At 44.0% G+C, this 15,450-nt stretch overlaps 1 protein-coding gene across 1 annotated transcript in view; it reads left to right on the forward strand.

Moving 5' to 3' along the window:
• dnah7 (dynein, axonemal, heavy chain 7) overlaps positions 1 to 15,450 on the forward strand; it is a 614,695-nt gene that overhangs the window by 595,448 nt on the left and 3,797 nt on the right. The gene's annotated exons all lie outside the window — the stretch shown is intronic.

Genomic DNA, 15,450 nt, shown 5'->3' on the forward strand with positions numbered 1-15,450 from the left:
CCTCATCAAACCTCATCCCGCCCGTGGATGAGGTTTCATGTATTTTCAGAAGCCTGTCTGGGCTCCAGGCCTGCCCGCCAACCTTAAGGTTGGACGGGCAGGTCCATTGATTACCTCAATTACTTTATTAATGGCCTTAAGTGGCCGTTAACAGGTTGGCGGGCGCACGGCCGACTTGGCTCCGCGCCCGCCCACCTGAAAATGTAAATGACGCGGGGTGACATCGGGACGCCCGACCGACGTCACCCCGCGTAATTTTACACGTCAGCGAGTGGACCCTGCACCCCACTCGCCAACCGGAAGATGCAGCCCATAGGTATGAGGGAAGAGATGGCTAAGGTTGATTGGGATAATAAATTAAAAGGTATGGCAGTCAATAAATAATGGGAAAAATTTAAATAAACGATTCAAAATTTGCAATAACAATACGTTCCATTAATAAATAAGGACTTACTAGGGAAGTTAAGGATAATAGTTGAAAAGAAGACACTTACAAGGTTGCAAAGAGCAGTAGTAAACGTGGGAGTTGGGGGAGTTTTAGAAACAAGCAATGCGAGGCCAAAAAATTGATAAAGGTTAAAAAAAATACATGAGTAAACTAGCCAACAATATAAAACAGATTGTAAGAGCTTTTGCAACAATATAAAAAGGAGATTAGCTAAAGTAAAGACAGTGGGCAGAATTTAGCCCTTGGCTGGCGGGCGGGCCCCACCGGCTTGGCGACAGGCAGGCAGCTGAACCCCGCCGCCGAAACGGGGCCCGCAGCCATTTTGAGTGTGCGCGCCAATTAAGGCCCGCCCAGCGGCATCCCCGATGGGAAGCGCTATGCACTTGGTGTGCGGGGTGGGGGGAGCGAATCCCCATCTGTCAAAGTGCGCTCTTTCGCACATGTGCGCGAAGAGGCAAAGTCCTGTCTCAGGGAGTTTAGTGAAAGGTAAGTAAACTCTAAAAATAGAGAAATATTAAAATTATTAACATGTCCCCCTCATGTGACAATGTCACACGAGATGGGACATGTTAATAATAAACACACAAAATTTATTAAATTTTTAAAAAACGTACATGAAACTTCATTCTGCCAGTGGATGAAGTTTAATTAATAATCTGCAGCCCACTGGGGCTCCTGGCCTGCACGTCAGCCTTAAGCTTGCGCGGGCAGGGTGTTTAATAATGTTAATTAGCCTGTCAATGTCCTTAATCGGCCATTGACAGGTCAGCGGGTGGACAGCTGATTTCGTTGTCCGCCCGCCTTCGTGAATATTTAAAGGGACCAGGATGACGTCGGGGATTCCTCCCGATGTCATCCTGCGTCATTTTCCCCTCGGCGAGCGGGCCCCGCCCCCACATCGCCAAGGGGAAATTCCTGGCCAGTAGAAATCATCATGGGGAGTGAACAAGTAGCAGAGAGGTTGAACAAATATTTTGTGTCTGTCTTCAGAATAGAAGACAAAAATTACATACCAGAAATAGAGGGTAACTGAGGGGGGTCAATAAGAGTGAGGAACTTAAAGTAATTAATATGAACATAGGAAAAGTATTGGAGAAATTTAAGGAATTAAAAGCCAACAAATCACAGAATCTCACAGTGCAGAAGAAGCCCTTTGGCCCATCGAGTCTGCACTGACACGTGAGAAACACCTGACTTAACTACCTAATTCCATTTACCAGCACTTGGCCCTTAGCCTTGAATGTTATGACGTGCCGAGTGCTCATCCAGGTACTTTTTAAAGGATATGAGGCAACCTGCCTCCACCATCCTCCCAGGCAGTGCATTCCAGACCATCACCACCCTCTGGGTAAAAAAGTTTTTCCTCACATCCCTCCTAAACCTCCTGCCCCTCACCTTGAACTTGTGTCCCCTCATGACTGACCATTCAACTAAGGGGAACAGCTGCTCCCTATCCACCCTGTCCATGGCCCTCATAATCTTGTACACCTCAATCAGGTCGCCCCTCAGTCTTCTCTGCTCCAACAAAAACAACCCAAGTCTATCCAATCTCTCTTCATACCTTAAATGTTTCATCCCAGGCAACATCCTGGTGAATCTCCTCTGCACCCCCTCCAGTGCAATCACATCCTTCCTATAATGTGGCGACCAGAACTGCACATAGTATTATATACATGACGAATAAAAGGGGTCCCAGCACAGATGCAATCATATCCTTCCTATAATGTGGCGAGCAAAACTGCACACAGTATTATATAAATGACGAATAATAGGGGACTCAGCACAGATCCCTATGGTATGACACTGGACACGGGCTTCCAGTCACTAAAGTAGCCTTCTGTCATCACCCTCTGTCTCCTACAACTAAGCCAATTTTGAATCCACCTTATCAAATTACCCTGTATCCCATGTGCATTTGCCTTCTTTATAAGTCTCCCATGTGGGACCTTATCAAAAGCTTTGCTGAAATCCATATAAACTACATCAACTGCACTACCCTCATCTACACACCTGGTCACCTCCTCAAAAAATTCAATCAAATTTGTTAGGCATGACCTCCCTCTGACAAAGCCATGTGGACTATCCCTGATCAAACCTTGCTTCTCTAAGTGGAGATAGATTCTCTCCTTCAGAATTTTCTCCAATAGTTTCCCTACCACTGACGTGAGACTCACTGGTCTGTAGTTCCCTGTCTCATCCCTACAACCCTTCTTAAATAGCGGAACCACATTAGCTGTTCTCCAGCCCTCTGACACCTCCCCCATGGCCAGGGAGGATTAAAAATTTGGGTCAGAGCCCCTGCGATCTCCTTCCTTGCCTCCCTCAGCAGTCTGGGACACAAATCATCCGGAACTGGAGATTTGTTCACTTTTAAGCCTGCCAAAACCTCCAATACCTTGTCACTCCCTATATCAATTTTCTCAAGAACCTCACAGAGGTTCTGTACCTTCATCCTCTTCTCTTGGGTGAAGACGGATGTGAAGTATTCGTTCAACACTCTACCGATGTCCTCTGGCTCCACCCATAGATTGCCCCATTGGTCCCTAATGGGCCCCACTCTTTCCCTGGTTTTCCTCTTCCCATTGATATACTTATAGAATATCTTGGGATTTTCCCTACTTTTACCAGCCAGAGCTTTCTCATATCCCCTCTTTGCTCTCCTGATTGCTTTCTTAAGCTCCACCCTGCACTTTCTGTACTCCACTAATGCCTCCGCTGATTTGCTCCCCTTGTACATGCTAAAAGCCTCTCTTTTCCTTCTCATCGGATCCTGAATATCTCGGTCATCCATGATTCCCTGGGCTTGTTACTCCTTCCTATCACCCTGGAGGGAACATGTTGAGCCTGTACCCTCCCCATTTCCTTTTTGAACACCCCTCACTGCTCTTCTGTAGATTTCCCCACAAGTAGCTGTTCCCAGTCTACATTGGCCTTATTTTACTAAAATCCGCTCTCCCCCAATCCAAAACAGTTTTTTTTGCAACTTGTCTATTTCTTTGTCCATAACAAGCTTAAACTGTACCATGTTGTGGTCACTATCACTAAAATGCTCCCCCACCACCATCTCAGCCACCTGTCTGGCTTCATTTCCCAGAATTAGGTCCAGCACTGTGCCGTCCTTTGTTGGACCCTCTACATATTAACCTAAAAAGTTCTCCTGTACACATTTCAAGAAATCCACTCCATCCAAGCCCTTAACACTATGTCTATCCCAATTAGTGTTGGGAAAGTTGAAATCACCTAATATAATTACCCTATTGTTATGTTTTTACACAGCTCCGCAAATTGTGCACATATTTGCTCCTCAATTTCCCGCTGACTATCTGGGAGCCTATAATAAACACCTAACAATGTGTCTGCCCCTTTTTTATTCCTAAGCTCTACCCACAAAGCTTCATTCAATGCCCCCTCCAAGATATCATCTCTCCTTACTGCAGTAACTGACTCCTTAACTAATAATGCAATGCCTCCTCCTCTTTTACCCCCTCCCCTGCCTCGCTTGAAGATTCTATATCCCGGAATGTTGAGCTGCCAATCCTGTCCCTCCCTCATCCACATCTCTGTGATGGCTACTATATCACAATTCCACGTGGCAATCCTCACTCTTAACTCATCCGTTTTTCCTGTAATACTCCTGGCATTAAAGTAGAGGCCATCCAGTCTTGCCTTACTCCCCTGAAACTTAATGCAGCTGTACTCCCTCTGACTTGATTGTTTTACTGTATTATGATGTGTCCCTATTCTGCTAACATTCTGTGTACCCTCCCCCTGCCAAATTAGTTTAAACTCCTCCTAACAGCACTAGCAAACCCGCCCGCAAGGATGTTAGTCCCGCTCTGGTTCAGATGTAGACCGTCCCGCTTGTCCAGGTCCCACCTTCCCCAGAAATGGTCCCAGTGATCCAGGAATTTAAAACCCTCCCTCCTGCACCAACAGCTGAGCCATGTACTCATCTGCACTATTCTCCTATTTTTGTGCTCGCAAGCACGTGGCACTGGGAGTAATCCAGAGATTACAACCCGAGAGGTCCTGCCTCTCAGTCTACTGCCTAACTCCCTGAAATCTTGATGCAAGACCTCATCCCTCTTTCTACCTATGTCATTGGTACCAACATGTACCATGACCTCTGCCGTATCACCCTCCCCCTTCAGGATGCCCTGCAGCTGTTCAGTGGTATCCCGGACGCTGGCACCAGGGAGGCAACACACCATCCTGGAGTCATGTTGACGGCCATAGTAGCACCTATCTGTTCCCCTGACTATAGAATCCCCTATTACTATTGCTCTCCCTCTCTTCCTCCCCTCCTGTACAGACAGGCTCCTTGTGGTGCCAAAAGCTTGGCTCTGTCTGCACTCCCTGGAGGAACCAGCACCCTCATCAGCCTCCAAAATGGAATACCGCTTTGCGAGCAGGACCCCAGGGGACTCCTGAACTACCAAGCAGCCTTTGCATTTTTGGCGAAATCCCAGATGGCCTATATCCTAATGTTCTAAAAGAGGTAGCTGTAGAGATAGTGGATGCACTGATTATGATTTTTCAAAATTCCCTTGATTCTAGAATGGTCCAACAGATTGGAAGTTAGCAAATGTAATACCTCTATTCAAGAAAGGAGGGAGAGAGAAAACAGGAAACTGCAGACCAGTTAGACTGACATCAGTCATTGGATAATTGCTGGAATCTATTATTAAGGAAGTCATAACAATGTACTTAGAAAATCATAGGATGATCAAACAGAGTAAAACTTGTTTTATGAAAGATAAATCGTGATTGATAAACCTAATTGATAATTCAAGCTTTTTGAGGATGTAACTAGTAGGGTAGTTGAAGAGGAGCCAGTGGATATAGTAAACTTGGATTTTCAAAAGACAATTGATAAGGTACCACACTAAAGGTTAATATCCAAGATGAGGGCTCATGAGTTGCAGGTGATATATTAGGATGGAGGATTTTTAATGGCCAGGAAGCAAAGAGTAGGAATAAACGGGGCATTTTAAAATTGGTAGGTGCCACAGTGATCAGTGCTGGGCCTCAGCTATTTACAATCTATCTTAATGACTTGGGCCAGAATTTTTCGCTTGCCATGCAGGTGTGTGCCTGACAGGCTTGAGCGTAAAATGACACGCGATGATGTCGGGCGAGTGTCCTGCGTCATCGCGCACTCGCATGATATTTTGGTTGGTCGGCATGCACAGGAGTTGACAGCGTGTCTGCCGACAATTAAGCAGCCTATTAGGGCCCTTAATCAGCTAATTGATTGGAATTTTTCGCTGCCCATCCAACCGTTCAGTGGGCAGGTGGCAAAAGGTTAAGCGGCCTTTGCATTTTTGGCGAAACCTCATCCACGGATGGGATGAGGTTTCGACCAGTGATTAAAAAGAAAACTTTATACACTCATATTTAACATGCTCCTGCTCATGCGACAGAGTCACATAAGGGGACATGTTTTCATTACTTTAAAAATCTTTATTTTTATTGATAAAAATCTTCAGCTCCCTGAGGCAGCTCTGTGCCTCAGGCAGCTTTTATTGCGCGCATGTGTGAACTTCAACACTCGCGCTCCTCCCGCCCCCACCCTGGCAGCGCTAGCGTTGCAGTGCGTGTTTTACGCTGGCTGGCCGTTAATTGGCTAGCCAACGTGAAATCATGGTTGGGGCCCGATCGCGGGCGGCAGTTGGTTTTTTGGCCACTCCCGGGCTCGCCCACCGTGCCCACCCGACAAGGGCAAAATTCTGTGCTTGGATGAAGACACCAAGAGTAATGCATACAGGTTTGCTGACAGTTCAAAGCTGGGTGGTAATGCAAACTGTGAGGAGCACACAAAGAGGCTGCAAAGTGATATAGACTGGTTGTGAGTGGGAAACAAAGTGGCAGATGGAGTATAATGTGGTGAAGTGTGAGGTTATTTACTTTGGTAATACGAATGGAAAAGCAGAATATTTTTAAAAGGCATGAAACTTTTAAATGTTGATTTTCAGAGAGTCTCGAGTGTACTCATACAAAGAACACATGAAGTTAGCATGCAAGTACAGTAAATGATTAGGAAAGCAAATAGCTTTTGTGCCTTCGTCGCAAGGGGATTGGAGTACAAGAATAAGGAAGTCTTGCTACAATTATATAGGTCTTTGGGGTGATCCTACCTGGAGTACTGTGTGCAGTTTTGTTTGCCATATCTAAGGAAGGATATACTTGCCTTGGAGGTGGTACAGCGAAGGTTCACCAGATTGGTTCCAGGGATTTGAGGGTTGACCGATGATGAGGGGCTGACTGAATTAGGCCAATAGTCTCTGGAGTTTAGAAGAATAACAGATGATCTCATTGAAACATACAAGAATCTGAAGGGGCTTGACAGATACTGAAAGGTTGTTTCCTCGCGCTGGGGAATCTAGAACATGGGGGCAGACTCTCAGGATAAGGGACTAATCGTTCAGGATTGGGATAAGAAATTTCTTCACTCAGAAGGCTGTGAATATTTGGAATTCTTTACCCCAGATGGTTGTGGATGCACCATCATTAAATCTATTTTAGGCTAAGATAGACAGATTTCTAGTCTATCAGAAACAAGGGATATGAGGAGTAGTGGGAAAGTGGAGTTTAGGTCAAATATCAGCTATGAATGGTATTGAATGGCAGAGCAGATTCAAGGGGCTACATCATATACTCCTGCTCGTGTTTTTATGTTCTTATGTTTTTATTCAAGGCCTCTGCTTATGGCAAGTCAAGTTGCCATATATCAAAAGAAAAGCTTTGTAATCATGGGGCATGATAAACCAGACAAGATGGTTTTGGAATAATGGATAGAAAAGCATGGATAAGGGTTTCGGAGCCAAAAAGGCTCAATTAGCGGTGGAAGTGTCCAAAATTACACAGGTAGAAATAGGTGGAAATATTATGCAGGTGGAAATGTTGTTGCTTATTTTAGACTAACTTAGGGAAACTGCAACTAATTAGATACAAAATAACAAAATACATTTTATAAGTGTAAATGTTTTTCCATCATGTTATAGAATGTTCGTTAGTCAACATCTCATTATAACAAACAAAGTATTTACCTTTTGAGGACAGCACATAAAAAATGTTAACTGTGCTGATAGTTGTGTTGCTATCAGCCTTAAATGTCACTGTAGAATAAAAAATATTAATGGAAAAGAAATTGAAGGGAAAAGGGAGACATAGCAGGAAACTTTAAGATAATTGCGCAGCAGGGGAATAAAACCAGCGGGCAAAATAAATCAAGAAATAGCCAAATATCTATTAACTGAATAAAGGTGGCATATAAAGGTGTGGTGTTGAATTGTTGCTTGCAGACTTCACTATGGGTGACAGGAGAATGAAGCACATTCACCTTGTGTTTTGTGAAAGTCAAAAACTAAAACACATGCATAAAAAGGAAAGTGCAAACAGCAGCAATTTTACTGACAGTTTTATTTCAGAAAGCTGGTGTGTGGTGTGAATATTTATACAAATATACAGTATTACATTGGAAGACACTTTGACTTTAGTTAGTTGCAGATTCCCTGAGTTTCCACCTATTTTTATCTGTGTAGCTCCAGCCACCTCCTCTCCTAATTTAGTTCTTCTAGTATTGAAACATTTATCCATGTGTTTATGATTTCTAGACTTGATTATTTAAGCACCCTCTTTTCTGACTTATCATCCTGAATAAACTCTAATTTGCCATAAACATAGTCCCTCCCTCTGAGTCACCAGTCCATCACTTCTATCTCTCATAGATCGGCACCCTTTTTCCTGTCAATGCAAGTTACTCTTGTAGACGAATGTGAGGTCTTTTTTTAATTGGGAAATATTTCAAAGAAAATACCGCAAAATTAAAGCTTGCATTTCCTTATATTGTCACCAAGCCAGTAACCCTCTATACCTTGTTGAATCAAAAATGTTTGAATACTTACTGTGCGTTTCCTTCACCGGGCATCCTCACACACTGCAGTAGACTGTAGTCTAATCGAGAAGTTGATATCGTGAAAATTTAAATTAGTTACTCCTTAAGTTCCAATTTTCTTTTCTTATAATTATATTCCTAATATCTTTCCCGAGATACTCATATCTTCTTCACATCCACATAACTAATTCCTTTTGTGATTTTAGAAACATGTTTGAGGTTTCCTCTTCCCTAGTTTTTCTTTCACTGAGAGCAGATTTAAATGCTTACTGCCTTTTCATGGTATATTATGGATGTGCAAAAAGAAAGATGAAAAAGGCCCACCAGTCCACACCCTATCCACTTCAATGGTGAAACCTCATGTGACATCCTCCTCAATCCCTTGTTATGTTAACTCTGGTGGAAATAAAAAAAAGAGGAAAACTTGTGGTCAGTTTCAAGAAAAACAGAAAAATTCATCTTCAACTTCCTAAGGCAATCAAACAAGCTGCAGGAGACTGAGGTTACCCGTGATGCATCACTAGACATACTGAAACTAACTTCTTCCCCTCCTAATCCAAACCTCCCAGTTTCCTTAGGAACATAGGACTTTATAGAATTGCAGACTCCCATTTGTCAAGTCTCAATGGCCACAGACTTCATACCTTGATATTTTATCAAAAATTTTTTATTAACCTATTAAACAAAAGAACAATTCTACTGCTTCGCTGCATAGGTTATTCCACATGTTTATGACTCTCTGCATGAAGATGTGAGGAATAATTTCCTAATTTCTCACAGGGAGTGCTGGTTGAGTACTACAGTTCTCCATCCATTAATTTGAACAGTCAGGAAGCAACAAATCATCTTCTTCTTAGGCAGTCCCCCCAGGACCGAGGAAGATTTGCTTCCACTGTGGCCCTATGGGGTTGGAGATGGCAACTAAGCCCAAAACGCAATCTGCGGACTGTGCCACTTTTGAGGTGGTGCTTGGAGGGTCAGGTAGTTGAATTGTTAAGAGATTTGTCTGCACTCTCTGATGCCTTGACATTGCCTCTGCATATTTCCAATTAAGTCTCTCAATGTGTTAGGTGTCTTATTCCCGAATGAACCTTCCCCATTTTCATTGCTCGCAAGCCAGGGACTCCCATGAGTCAGCGGGAAAATCTGACTTTTTCAGGGATGTTTAAAGGACATCTTGAAATAGTTTCCTTTGTCTTTCTGGGAGTCTCCTGCCATGACCGAGTTCCAAGTAGAGCAGTTGCTTCAGGCTGAGCATACAAACTTCATACAAACTGTCCATAGGAGCTGGTTCTGAGTGATTCTCAGTGCTGGGTATGTTGGCATGGGAGGGGACACTGTTGTAGGGTGTTGGATTCCATTCCGTAGGTCTTAATGAAGACTTCGTAGTCATTGACTCTTGATTGACTCGTAAGGAATGATTTGCTGTTGAAGACGAACAGGTCAATGCCCAGCCTCACCTGTGGCCTGGTAGGGAATTGTGTGGGGATGAGGGGATCTCTTTGGTGCTGCCTGTGCAATGCACTGGTAATTTGCAAAGGTGTCTTCAATTGCCTTGGAAATGCCTGGCCACCATATAGTGGTTTGGACCTGTGCCATGCACTTGGTGATGCTCAGATGACCCTACAGTATTTTTTGAAGGATCTCTGGCCACAGGGAGACTGGGATGACCAGCCACCCATCCTAGACCAGGAGGTCATCTATAATCATGAAGTGTTTTTGTTATTTGAACCAGGTTTTCATGGTCCTCCTGTTTGGTCTCTGCTGAGGCTACCTTTGTTGCCAGTATCTGCAGATGTGGGCACACTTCTCCTTGTGCAATTGGTCCTGGCAGATCTGTTGGAATTTATTGTGGTCACTGGCAGTTGTCTCCTTGTCAATTGTGAGTATGCTTTCAGTTGTTCGATGAGATTGACATCCTGCTTTGTTGGGAGGCCCACTGTGGCCCTTGAAAATGAGTCTGCTTTTGTCTGGTTTTTAGCTTGGATGCATATCATTTCGTAGGCAACCCTCATGAGGCACAGGTGAAACCTCTGGATTCTGGGAGGCATCTTTGCTAACTCCTTCTCATCCATTAAGGAGACTAGTGGCTTGTGGGCTGTTTCTTGATTCGGGTGTGTCTGAACCAGACAAGCAAGCCATAAAAATTTGCCTAGCAATTGGAAATGAAGGTCTGCACAGGCTGAATATGTCAGGTTTAACAACAGAAGAGCCAAAGGATCCCCGAAAGATATGGACTACATTGGAAGACCATTTCAATATCAAGTTAAACTTCCGTATTCATCGACTAGAGTTCATGTCATTTCGACCACAGCCTTCAGAATCCATAGACCACTTTGTCAGCAGATGCAGAGGAAAGAGTACAAACTATGATTATTCAAATGTCGAGCTAGAAGACAGTATTGTTGAGTTGATGATCGCATCTACTCCCATGGAAGCATTCCAGAAGGATCTGCTAGACAAGCCCAGAATGTATAGCATTCAAGGATGGATGTAAGTATGAAATGATCCCTGCAGGTCAACAAAGCTTATAGGTCCTAAATACAGCCCCAATTGTTGACGCACTTACTAAAATACCTAAACCTAGCCAGAAATGTGGAAGGTGTACCTTCTGCATGCACCAAGGAAATGCCCGCTTTCCAGCAATTCTGAAAGGCATGTGGCAGAAAGGGCCATTGGCAGCGACAGTGCACTAGAGCAAAGGCTGATGCAGCTACAAAGATCCCTGCCCTGATCCAAACAGACCATACACAATGGATACCTTCAAGCAATAAGAATAACCATCCAGTATTCTGTCAGAAATGTATACATGAGATGATTGAAAATCAGAAAATGACGAAGATATGCACGATGAGACGATGAGCAGTGAACACTGGTTTCGCACCGTCAATCTTGTGGAAACCATAGATGCTGTCACACCATCTGAAGTGTTTGCCAAGATTAAAATCATCTGTTGTAAGAAAGTTAGTAACTACTTGTTATTGGTCAAGATTGACATGGGGGCAAGTGTCAACATATTACAACTGCGAATTCTAAAAGACATGTGTCCACAGACATAGAAGGCCGTGGCGAAACCTACTATTGCGCAGCTTTCAACTACAACTGTCCACTAATTCTATGCACAGGATTCATAATCCTGGAGTTCAAATACAATCAATCCTCCTGGGTGCCATAGATGTTCTGCATTGTAGAGACTAAAGGCCCAGTGATTGCAGGTCTACCAGCATGCTGTGATCTCGCACTAGTCATAATCCATGGAATTAGTCATGCATCATATGGCAGATCAACCTCAGAAAGTACTCCTGTCTCCTCAGTTCACAATCTAACATCAAAATTTCCAGAATGTTTTGACAAAATTGGCAGTTTCAAGGGAGCTGCAATACTCCACTTGCTTGAGAACGCAATCTGATTCATATTTGGTACAATTTGCCGATGCAAAGGCTGGCAGCTACAAGAAGAAATGGCAAAAGACTCCACACTACAGAAGCTGTGGAAAACCATCATTGTAGGATGACCTGATTCGATTCAGCATGTCCATGAACACTTGAGACCATTTTGACCTTACCTGGATGAGCTAGACATCTCTCAGGGAGTCATTTTTAAAGACGCACAAGGTTAGAGTTGGGACAACAAGTTTGCATCCAGGATCCCATAGAAGGTACATGACAAGCAGCTGACAAAGATTTGTTCAGAACCAAGGTCCAAGATGTCATTACATACAAAAGCACAATGCTGAGACCTAACTGAGGACAAATCAGATCCATTCCAGCTCCACAACCGCCATGCAGTCCTATTACATTGAGGACAAAATCCCAAATGAAACCAGGAACAACATCCAAGAATGACAATCCCATAGATAACTATGAGAAAAGACACCTCCAGACAAGGTTACCATTACAAGATCTGAATGTGCCAGCAGTTTACCTTTACTCTTTAGAGACTTATAGATTCACCTGTTCTATACACTTAGGTAATAGTAACTAAACATGAACATGTGTTGTAAATAGTTATACTTCTTTGGAAGGAGGGAAAATATCTTTAAAAATAAAGGGAAATGTTGTAATATGCATTTAATGATATCACTAGAAAGGAAGTGTGTCATGTGATCCAGTTTGGTTTCACTTTTGCTTTCAACAGAGGACATACAGACAGCTCTGCAGCTCTGATATCATCAAGCTTTATGCCTCTGTATAAATGATACCATGTGTCTAGTCTCAATAAATGAACCCACAATGTGTTTACAAAATCCCTTATGAGCGATTGGTGCCTTTATATCATTATAAAAACACAACAGAGGTGATGGGTGAATGGGGTTTGTTGTGAGTAAGGACACAGGCATCAGAATTTTGGATGACCTCAAGTTTTTGGAGGGTAGAATGTGGGCAGCCAGCCTGGGCTACGTTGGGATAGTCAAGTCTAGAGGTAACAAAGGTGTAAATGAAGGTTTCAGCAGCAGATGATCTGTGGCAAGGTTGGAATTGGGTGATGTTATGGAGGTGGAAATCGGTGGTCTTGGTGATGGCACAGCTATGCAGTCAATAGCTGATCTCGGGTTCAAATATGACATCAAGTTTGCTGGATTAGGTCAGGTTTAGTCTCAAACATGTTGCTTTAGTATCAGTTCATGGCATTTGCTTATGTACCTTTAGAAATTGATGTATTAGGATGCAGGGATCTCTTTCTTCCTCCACCTTTAATGCCTTTCCCTAAAAGGTGCATGAATGTTGAGTGTTTGTCCTGTCCATATGCATAACATTACACTTATTCAAGTTTAACATCACTTGCCAGTCATGAGCCAATTTGCAACACATTAAGATCCGCCTGAAGCAAACAAGCATTGTTTACAATCCTAACTCTCGTACAGATCTTAGTATCATCTGCAAATTTGTAGATCATGCCTCAAACACTTGTGCTGAGGTCATTAAAAAAAATAAGTAAAGGTTAATGGTCCCAACAGTGATCCTACAGGACACCAGTGGTTGAGCTGGGTGACATCAGTGTACATGTGGGACCTGGCATTACGTTTTTCAATGATGTAGCCCAAAGGCAGCAAGTAGATGAGTAGACTCCAGAGATAATGGAGGGGGGAATTTTGTCAATGGCGTGCTCCTGTTGGCAGAACCGGAAGTGGGCGTCACTTCTGCTTTCTTGCATTTTCCTTTATTCCGCACAATTATAATAAAAATTCAAAGTGCTGGCAGTGTGCACGAGAGCTAAGTGTGGCAGTTTTGCTTTTCATTGGTGAACCCTTCCATTAGCTGAAAACACTGCAGTTATGGGTGGGCTATAGAAGAGATTCCTGGTCAAAGAGGGAGGCTCTACATAACGGCGAAAACCTTCCTGTCCAATTCCATTGCCATGAACATAAGGCACAAGAGAACATAAGAGAGCACAAAAGTAGCATGGGTGTTTTTTCAAATTTAAATGCCATTGGTTTCACTTTATTCATCTGTGAATCACGGGGGGGAATTTTCTCCCCGTCGGGCAGGCTGGGCGGGAGCAGGTGTGGGCAGGCGCGCAGCTGATCGCTGCCCTGCCCGCCAGCATTTTATGTGGGCGGGCCAATTAAGGCACGCCCAGTGTGACGCCCACCCGGAAGCGCTGAGTGCTCCCTGTGCAGGCAGGGTGGTGAGGGAGAGTCAGGGCCTGTGCAGAAATCTCCGAGGCATGGAGCTGCCTCAGGAAGATTTATTTCATTGTGAAAACCTGAAAAGAATTGAAAAAATTAATCGGACATATCCCCTCATGTGATAGTGTCACATGAGCTGGGACATGTCTATGAATTTTATTAAAATTTTTAATTAAAGATATAAAGCCTTCATGAAACCTCATCCCGCCCATGGATGAGGTTCCATGAGAAATGCGAAGTCAGCCTGGGCTCTTCGCCTGCCCACCAACCTTAATGTTGGATGGGCAGCCCTGAGAAGCAGTTTAATTAGCTATTAATGGCCTTAATAGGCCTTTGACAGTTCGGCGGGCGCGCAGCCGACCCTGCTGCACGCCCACTGAACTGAGGATCGGAATGATGCACAGTGACGTCAGGACGCACACCCGATGTCACCGCGCATCATTTTACGTGCCAGTGAGCGGGGCCCGCCCCTGCACGCCGACCGGAAGATTCAGGCCATGATTATTTGTTGAGACTAGCTTAATCAGAGAGCTAAATGTACTGGCATGCCTCATGGTTGGCACACATTAATGCTTAGAAGGGAGTTAGGAACATTTCCTTTATTGTGGAAGAAACATTGTTGTGTTTTTGAGATCACTCTTTATTGAATGCTCATGGTAGTGCCCAGTGTTGTACTTGCCACTATGTGATATGTGGCTGAACTTGTAGGCTTAGCTGGCTCTCCCTTCTATGCATTGTAAAATACATTATCCGAGATCACAGTCAGCAGGGATAACTGAAATGTGAACTCAAAGCCCTGTAAGGACTTGGCCAGCCAACACCCTGAGATGGACATACATATGGACAATACTGACACTGCCCTTTGGGGCCCTCATTTTCTTACCATGATTGACTGTTCCTACCACTACCAGCACTGTTCCTAGGATGCCAGCTCCTTGCTACTTCATCTCCTACATGCCCCTGACCCCACTCAATACTGCCCAACCCCCCTCCCCTGTTCACTGATTCACCCTTGCTGGTCTTCAGCCTCTATGCAAGCTGCCATTCTCCTGCTCCCCTCCCTTGTGCCATAGAGTTCAAGTACAACCACTCATCTTACACACAACTGCACAAAGCACATCACCTTTAAACAAATGTGAACCGGGTGTCACAAGATTTTTGTGCACCGCTGAGTTTACCTTGAAGGTGGGACGTAATTTTTAAAAATTTTATGCCGATGAGTATTCATGGCATGAAGGTATAATACAGGTACGAACCCACCAGAGGGCAGCGTGAAGCTGGACATGCCGCCAATAGGGTGCTAACTTTATCTCTGCATCTCAACCTGCCATTGCAAAATCGAGATTTCAAATCCTGCCTAACGAAGCCACATTTCCTGCTCTTGCGAGCTCCATAAAATCCCCCCCAATGGTAAAGAATTGGGAAGAGAAGCCATTTCAGGTGATTCTCCGGGTATAACTGGATAATTAAGAACGG

Source organism: Cetorhinus maximus, chromosome 11 (assembly GCF_964194155.1).
Source record: "Cetorhinus maximus chromosome 11, sCetMax3.hap1.1, whole genome shotgun sequence".
In the NCBI taxonomy this organism is placed as follows: Eukaryota; Metazoa; Chordata; class Chondrichthyes; order Lamniformes; family Cetorhinidae; genus Cetorhinus; species Cetorhinus maximus.